The following is a 7,658-nucleotide window of genomic DNA, read 5'->3' as shown; positions in this document are numbered from 1 at the left end:
CTGTCACTCACACAACCAATAGTCCAGCACACTCCAAATTTCATAGGGTAGCTGAGCTGTCGCTCACAGTGTTCCCAGGCCACAGTCAGTTACGAAACCATGATAGTAGCTTTTTGGAATTCTGAGATTTTGTGCCTTTTATTGAATTGACTTCTTGCTTTATAGTTGGGATCTTTGAATCTCGCTTGTTTGCTTCTGATGTCAAGATTTGAACCTAGCAGCTCCTGTGCACCAGTCAGCAGCTCTTCCTTCTGAGCTATTCAGCTTGCTGGACAGTTCCATGCTTATCCAAATACTTGTACCTATGTTGTTGCTGATGTCTCCTCCCTGAGTTTCCTGTTGGTTACCACCCTGAGCTCCTGATTGGCTCATTCTGATTGCACACCCTATTTAAACCTGGCCTTGGTCTCAGTTCCTTGCATGATTATTGAGCTACCTGCCTTAGCTGCCTTCCACCTGCTATACCTTCAAACGACACTGCTGCTCCTGGTAAATGACCCCTGACTTCCTTGACTACGATTCCTGTTTATTCATTCAAGTGACGCTGCTGCTCCTTGTAAACGACCCCTGGCTTCCTTGACTACGATTCCTGCATATTCCTTCAAACTACATTGCTGTGTATCGACTCCTTGGCTATTCCAGACTACGCTATCTGCCCTGTGCTGCCACTAATGGTTGCAATGCCACTACTCCAGCCAGGTCAGTCCGTAACAGATGTGTTACTTTACTCTAGATGGTTTGTCTTTAATCTTTTGTAAAACATCCAGCAATTTGCTTGGTCATGTGCACCTTCTGCATTTTTACACTACTCAGCTCCAGCACAGGACCTTGCCGTCTTCTCCTATTGCCAGCTCCCTCTTTGTTAGTCTATCTGGCATAGTCTAACTGAGTTTCACACAACCATGAGCTACCTGATTGTTAGCACCTTTTTAGAACATGATTTTGAAACAAGGTGGTACAGGGTGGTAGTCATGACCAAGTCCATTTAAAGCATCAGTCCACAAGCACCACGGCCCCTTGTACATAAAACAGACAGGACAGATGCAACCCCAGGCAATTTACCTCATCTCGATGGTCACTGCAGCATGAGCAATAAGCGTCCAGGAACACAACCCAAGCACAACAGGGAAAACAATTTATTGAAGAAAATGAAGATGCAATAAACTGGATAAAACTTCCTGCACCTTCCCTAGTAACAGTCATCGCAGTTTCAGTGGCAGCAGCAGTAGTAGTGGTAGTTCACAAGCCAGTATCTGGACGCTTATAGTCCTCGGCAGGGCACCTATGCTATCTCGGCGCCTGCTTCACTGCCCGGGGGTCCGGGGCAGCACCTTCTCCCCTCCAGGGGAGTCATTAGCTACAGATGCTGCTGAGCACCTGCCCTACTGCAGACAGGAACTCCCTGTTCCTTTTGGGGCTGTTGGCCCAGCCTCCTCAGGTTTACTTCTGTACCTAACTTGGACATAGGCACAGACATCATATTACAGTACATAGACACAGAATTAAAGGGAACTACACATAAATAACAGTAGTACACAGCAGACGTAAGCAGACTACACATGAGACATGACATATCCAACATACAAAAAGCGGTACATAGGCGGCAAGGTGGCTCAGTGGTTAGCGCTGCAGCCTTGCAGCGCTGGGGTCCTGGGTTCGAATCCCACCAAGGGCAACATCTGCAAGGAGTTTGTATGTTCTCCCCGTGTTTGCGTAGGTTTCCTCCGGGTACTCCGGTTTCCTCCCACATTCTAAAGACATACTGATAGGGAATCTAGATTGTGAGCCCCATCAGGGACAGTGATGATGATGTGTGCAAACTGTAAAGCGCTGCGGAATATGTTAGCGCTATATAAAAATAAAGATTATTATTAGCTCCGTGTGTAGGAGAGGGGAGCAAACGAGGGTCTAAGCCACCTCCTTACACCTTCACCAATTTCCCTCATCTTTCTCTAGACTCTGCTCCATTTTTATTTATTTTGCTTACTGATCTAGCACCATCATATTCCACAGCGCTTTGCAGACATCATCATCACTGTTCCCATTAGGGCTCAAAACATAAATTCCCTACCAGTATGTATTTGGAGTATGAGAGGAAACTGGTATATCCAGCGGAAACCCAAAGACAAGGAGAATATACAAACGCGTTACTGATGCTATCCTTGGTGTAATTTGATCACAATACCCCAGCTCTGCAAAGTAGCAGTGCTAATCACTGAGCCAACGTGTTTGTATGCTAGAAAAATTTCTCACCAATCACAATGCTTTTGTTCATTGAGTACTTGCAGGCATACTTGTTGATTTCAAGCTCGCAAATGCTCCAAAGAAAAAGATGAAATGCGCAAGACCATCAGGAATGCCATATGATCTTTTTAAAAATATGGAATTTAAGAAATAATGAAGTTTTAATTGAGGTTTTGGAACAGCTTTTTCTTTGAAGCTCTTACAATCCATGACACAGACACATCTGAAGCAAACAAAAAAAATACAAAAAAAATTAGATACTGACTGTTCTTATCGTCCTACGTTTCAGGAACAAAATCCCAAAATGATTCAAATTGTGCAGCAACAATTCAAAACAGTTTTTCTTGTGTTTTTTTTTGGAATTAAATCTTTACAATGAAATTACTGTACTTGTTTAAAGTCATTTATTTTGGCATAATCTCCATTCCAACTTTTTTATTCTTCATTCGAGGATACAATTTATTCCATGTTTTATTGTAGTCACCACTGGATTTTTAATATTCAGTTATATATGCTTATTTGAAAGAGAGTCTTATAATTCTGGATTTTATTTATGGTTTATTTTTGTTTTATTACAGTTTTACTGCTAATGTATCCATACTTTATTCCAAATACAATAACTGGTTATTAGCTATGCACATTCTAACATCATCTGAATATATTATTATTGCTGTAACGTGAGGATGTGAAGAAACTGGGTGCCCTGTGTATTTAAGAAGCAAATATCGGTGGTTGTTGAAAACGTGGAGAAAACAATGAATATCAGTTGATTATAATTATTAACAATCATTACGGCATAAGTGTTTGCATCACTTATTATTAAATTAGCATGTTACTGATTACATGATTATTCACGTGTGTCATTGAACATTATTAAAATTGACAAATTAATACCGAAGTTTGCAATTTTTTGTTTTTAGATTTTAATCCAATTGATAATAACTAGAATTATTCCTATAATGTCTTGTTTGGAGGAACCATAAAATTGTAACTGAAGAAATGTTATCACTTATCACCATTCTTGTCTAAAGTGATGAGCAAAATATTTTTCCAATCATTTTCTACAGGAAGAACTCAAGACAGTAGATCAGACAAAAAATACTTATGACCTCTTTTCCATAGAAAGTGGTTTGTGTTTTTACTGTCTTTTGGCCATGGTATTTTCTGCTGAATTTCCAGATTCTCAGCCTATTATTATTATTTGCTTCACCCTAGATCAGTGTTTCCCAACTTGACCCCCTGACAAAGGCTCTGGCCGAAACGTACATCGGAGTGGACGCCATCCTAGTGGTGGTAGCTCTTCATCATTTTCATTCGTCTCATATTTTGACCTATATACTACTACATATTAATTTGCCATCTATAATACTATATACCTACTGTTGAAATATTCTTGTATTTCTATATGTACAGTACTTTGCTTTTTTTTTATACCCCTTTTGCATCATTTGTGTATATCCATTTATTATCACTTTCTTGATCTTTAATAAAGTTTTTTCTACTTTTAATGTGTCATTATATAGACTTTTTTGATCGATTGCTCTTCCTCTTTCCTTATTAACTTTTCTAATTGTCCTTATTTTGCAACTAACTGTCCTTTAACATTTTCATGTAGTTTAATATTTATTCTGTATGGTCATAGACTTACTTTATATACCTGTCACCAGAGTAACACTCCAACATGTTATTTCCTTTGTTATTTATTATGAGTAGAGGAACGTCAGAGTGGTGGAGACTACTGTAGAGAAAAGCGAATAAATTAGAGTAGAGTTTAATTCTACTCAAATTTTACAAAAAATTGCATTAGTCAAATTGCAGCTTTTTTAAATTCACTTAAGCAAAATAGGCGGAGCTTACATTAAGGGGTATCCAAATTAGAAGAGAATTAAAAAATCATTATACTCAGCTTGCACTCACGCTGATCTCTCTAGTTGCTCTGCTGCTCACTGCCATATGTCCGTTCCTTGCCGCATCTTCTGATCCCATGCCACTCACGCTGGGATCACCCTGGAAGAGTTTACACATGTGAGCGTGAAGTCATGGCAGATGACATGATGTCATGATACTGTGACTTTCTGCATGCTAGAGCAAATAGCTCTAAAGCCCCACGAAAGTTGGAAGCCTGACTTAACGTGAGAAGCGCTGGAATTCTAAAATGAGCAGTGGGTGAGTCAGAAGATGTGGCGAGAACTGGACAGGTGACAGTGAGTAGCAGAGGGGATGGAGATATGAGCGGTAAAATGAGTATGAGGATGTTTTTTTTTTACATATGATGTTCCGGCACTGGAGACAACGAAGAGCATAATAAGGAACAATAAACTCATGGAGAATAACTTCTTGGTAAATCAACTTTCCAAGGAAAAAAAACTCTTGAACAGCCAAATGACAATTTTGCCTGATCCGTCATCTCTAGTTGAGATGCTGTCATTAATCCCATATGGCTCAATAGTAAAGGAATTGTAATGCGACATGGAACAATACATCTATCTAAATATGAGTCAACAGTGTGATGCAGCAGCTATAAAAGGCGAACAAAGTTCTGGGATGTAGAGAATCATAGTCTAGCTCACATAAAGTTATTATCCCCCTTTACTCCTCCTTGGTCAGGTCTCATCTGGAATACTGTGTCCAGTTCTGGGCACCACGTCTTAAAAAAATCAATAAAAAACTGGAGCAAGTTCAGAGAAGAGCTACCAGAATGGTAAGCGGACTGCAAACTATGTCCTATGAGGAACAGTTAAAGGATCTGGGAATGTTTAGCTTGCAAAAAAGAAGGCTAAGAGGAGACTTAATAGCTGTCTACAAGGGATGTCACAGTGTAGAGGTATCATAATAATAATACATTTTATTTCTGTAGCGCCGACATATTCCGCAGCACTTTACATTTCGGAGGGGATTTGTACAGAAAATAGACATTACAGCATAACAATAATCACATAGATTATAACAAATACCAAGAGGAATGAGGGCCCTGCTCGCAAGCTTACAATCTATGAGAAAAAAAAAATTATTCTCATTTACAAATGGAAACACGAGAAGCAATGGAATGGAACTGAAAGGGAGAAGATTCAGATTAGATATTAGAAAAAACTTTTCGACAGTGAGGGTGATCAATGAGTGGAATGTGCTGCCACGAGAGGTGGTGAGTTCTCCTTCAATGGAAGTCTTCAAACAGAGGCTGGACAGAAATCTGTCTGAGATGGTTTACTGACTCCTGCATTGAGGGGGTTGGACATGATGACTGCAGGGGTTCCATCCAACTCTAACATTCTAGGAATGTCATCATTGAAATATAGTCCAGCAGATATTGAGATTAGACCATCATTGAATGAGACTTCTAAAGATGCTCGGTTGATAACTTCCACCAGGAACCACAGTAAAGGAGTGAGTATGGAGTGTGCAGAGCTCTCATGAAGTTCCTGCTATCAAAATCAATCAAATAAAAAGAAAATACTAATCCGCATAATTCATTTTTTTGTAATGCAAATAACCAAATGAAAGGAGGATGTGAGAACCGATCTGAGCTTTCACACATCGTAAGAAAGTAAACACACTGATTGGACTTATCTTCAGCCAAATTGAAGAGCTACTAATAAAAAGAGACAGAGAGTTTATTTTTAATTAGATTCATTATGCTAATTGAATCTAGCATTAAATGCATGTTAGGTTCCCCAGGAACTGCTATGACTTTCAGAACCAAATCCAAGGTGGGATTTAACTTGCCTAACGAAGCACTATTAATATTTCATAACAAAAGATAATGTATGCCGCACAGCACATGAAGCAAGCGAGCTAATGGGATGGAAAAGGATTGCTTATTTTGGTGTATTGTCTGATAAGTACAGCTCCCGTGGAAAACACCGGTAAAGCTATTGTAAACCTTTTCCGAGGACTTGACCAGTTCCACAATGAGTTTGATAGCATTAATTAAATGCACTTGACTTTGATAAAACAGAAACATGTTCGGCTTTAATGAAATGAGGTTTTAAAGGGCTCTATGAATTCTAATAGATATAGAATTGATTACATATTACTCAAAGTGGATTCATTTCCATGACTCAGCCTGGGGATCGTGACATGTTGATCATTTCTTAACAATATATTAGTACAATTAGCATTCCGAGATCTGATGTGTGATTTATTAGTATAATTAGTATCTAGAGATCCGACATATGATTTATTAGTATAATTAGGAGACAAAGATCAGATGTGTGATTTATTAGTATAATTAGTTTACCCACATCTGATGTGTAAGCAGTTTTATGTTCAACCTCTGGCATACAAAGATTTTTTTTTATCTAAGGTGGCATAATTGGTAGCCGATTTACACCAGCGAGGTGATGAACAGTTTGCACTTTATCAGTAGAGTTGCAGGATGCTCCAGTGGACAAATTAGAAGGATCTGTTGAGGGAATAGAGTGCCAGAACATAAGGTAAAACTCAAATGGAGGAGAACACTGAAACAATTGGTGGTGCTCACCTGGGAGACACAACTACTGAACGAGTAAAGAATACCAGCTGCTTCTGTGACGTGGTGAAGGAGCAAAGGTTGAACATGCCTCTCTGTTTTGCCATGATCACTGAATGTCCATTCATACTTTTAGCTGTGCCAAAGATCCGTCAAGCGCTGCTTTCGACAATCTCCAGTGCTTCAATTATGAATGAATGGAGAGAAAGTTGATCATACACACTGCCCCTCTATCCATTCAAATAGTAGCGCCAAAGATCAGTAGAGCGCTGTGCTTGGCAATCTACGGTGCTTTAATTATGAATGAATGGAGAGAAAGTTGATCATACACACTGCCCCTCTATCCATTCAAATAGTAGCGCCAAAGATCAGTAGAGCGCTGTGCTTGGCAATCTCCGGTGCTTCAATTATGAATGAATGGAGAGAAAGTTGATCATACACACTGCCCCTCTATCCATTCTAATAGTAGCGCCAAAGATCAGTAGAGCGCTGTGCTTGGCAATCTATGGTGCTTTAATTATGAATGAATGGAGAGAAAGTTGATACTGAGCATTGCCTCTTTATCCTTTCTAATGTTAGCGCCAAGGATCAGTTTAGCACTGTGCTTGGCAATCTCCGGTTCTTCCATTATGAATAAATGGAGAGAAGGTTAATTATGCTCATTGCCTCTCTATCCATTCTGATAGTAGCGCCAAAAATCAGTTGAGCGCTGTCCTCGGCAATCTCCAGTGCTTCAATTATCAATGAATGGAGAGAAGGTTAATCATGCACATTGCCTCTCTATCCATTCTAATGTTAACAACAAAGATCAGTTGAGCGCTGTGCTCAGCAATCTCCGGTTCATCAACAATGAATGGAGAGGAGGTTGATAATGCTCATTGCCTCTCTATCCATTCTGGGTCTAGCGCCAAAGATCAGTTGTGCACTGTCCTCGGCAATCTCCAGT

The 7,658-nt window shown here is 39.6% G+C and overlaps 1 long non-coding RNA gene across 1 annotated transcript; it reads left to right on the top strand.

Annotated features, from left to right (window-relative positions):
- The first annotated feature begins 435 nt into the window (after positions 1 to 435).
- LOC141098054 (uncharacterized) lies at positions 436 to 3,752 on the top strand. Its single transcript, XR_012234130.1, has 2 exons — positions 436 to 699; positions 3,460 to 3,752. It is a non-coding gene; the product is annotated as an uncharacterized lncRNA (long non-coding RNA).
- The last annotated feature ends 3,906 nt before the right edge of the window (positions 3,753 to 7,658 follow it).

This window comes from Dendrobates tinctorius, unplaced genomic scaffold (assembly GCF_039654945.1).
Source record: "Dendrobates tinctorius isolate UK_male_01 unplaced genomic scaffold, ASM3965494v1 ptg000086l, whole genome shotgun sequence".
Taxonomy (NCBI): Eukaryota; Metazoa; Chordata; class Amphibia; order Anura; family Dendrobatidae; genus Dendrobates; species Dendrobates tinctorius.
Note: the sequence above shows the minus strand (reverse complement) of the source record. Positions and strands in the feature narration are given on the sequence as shown.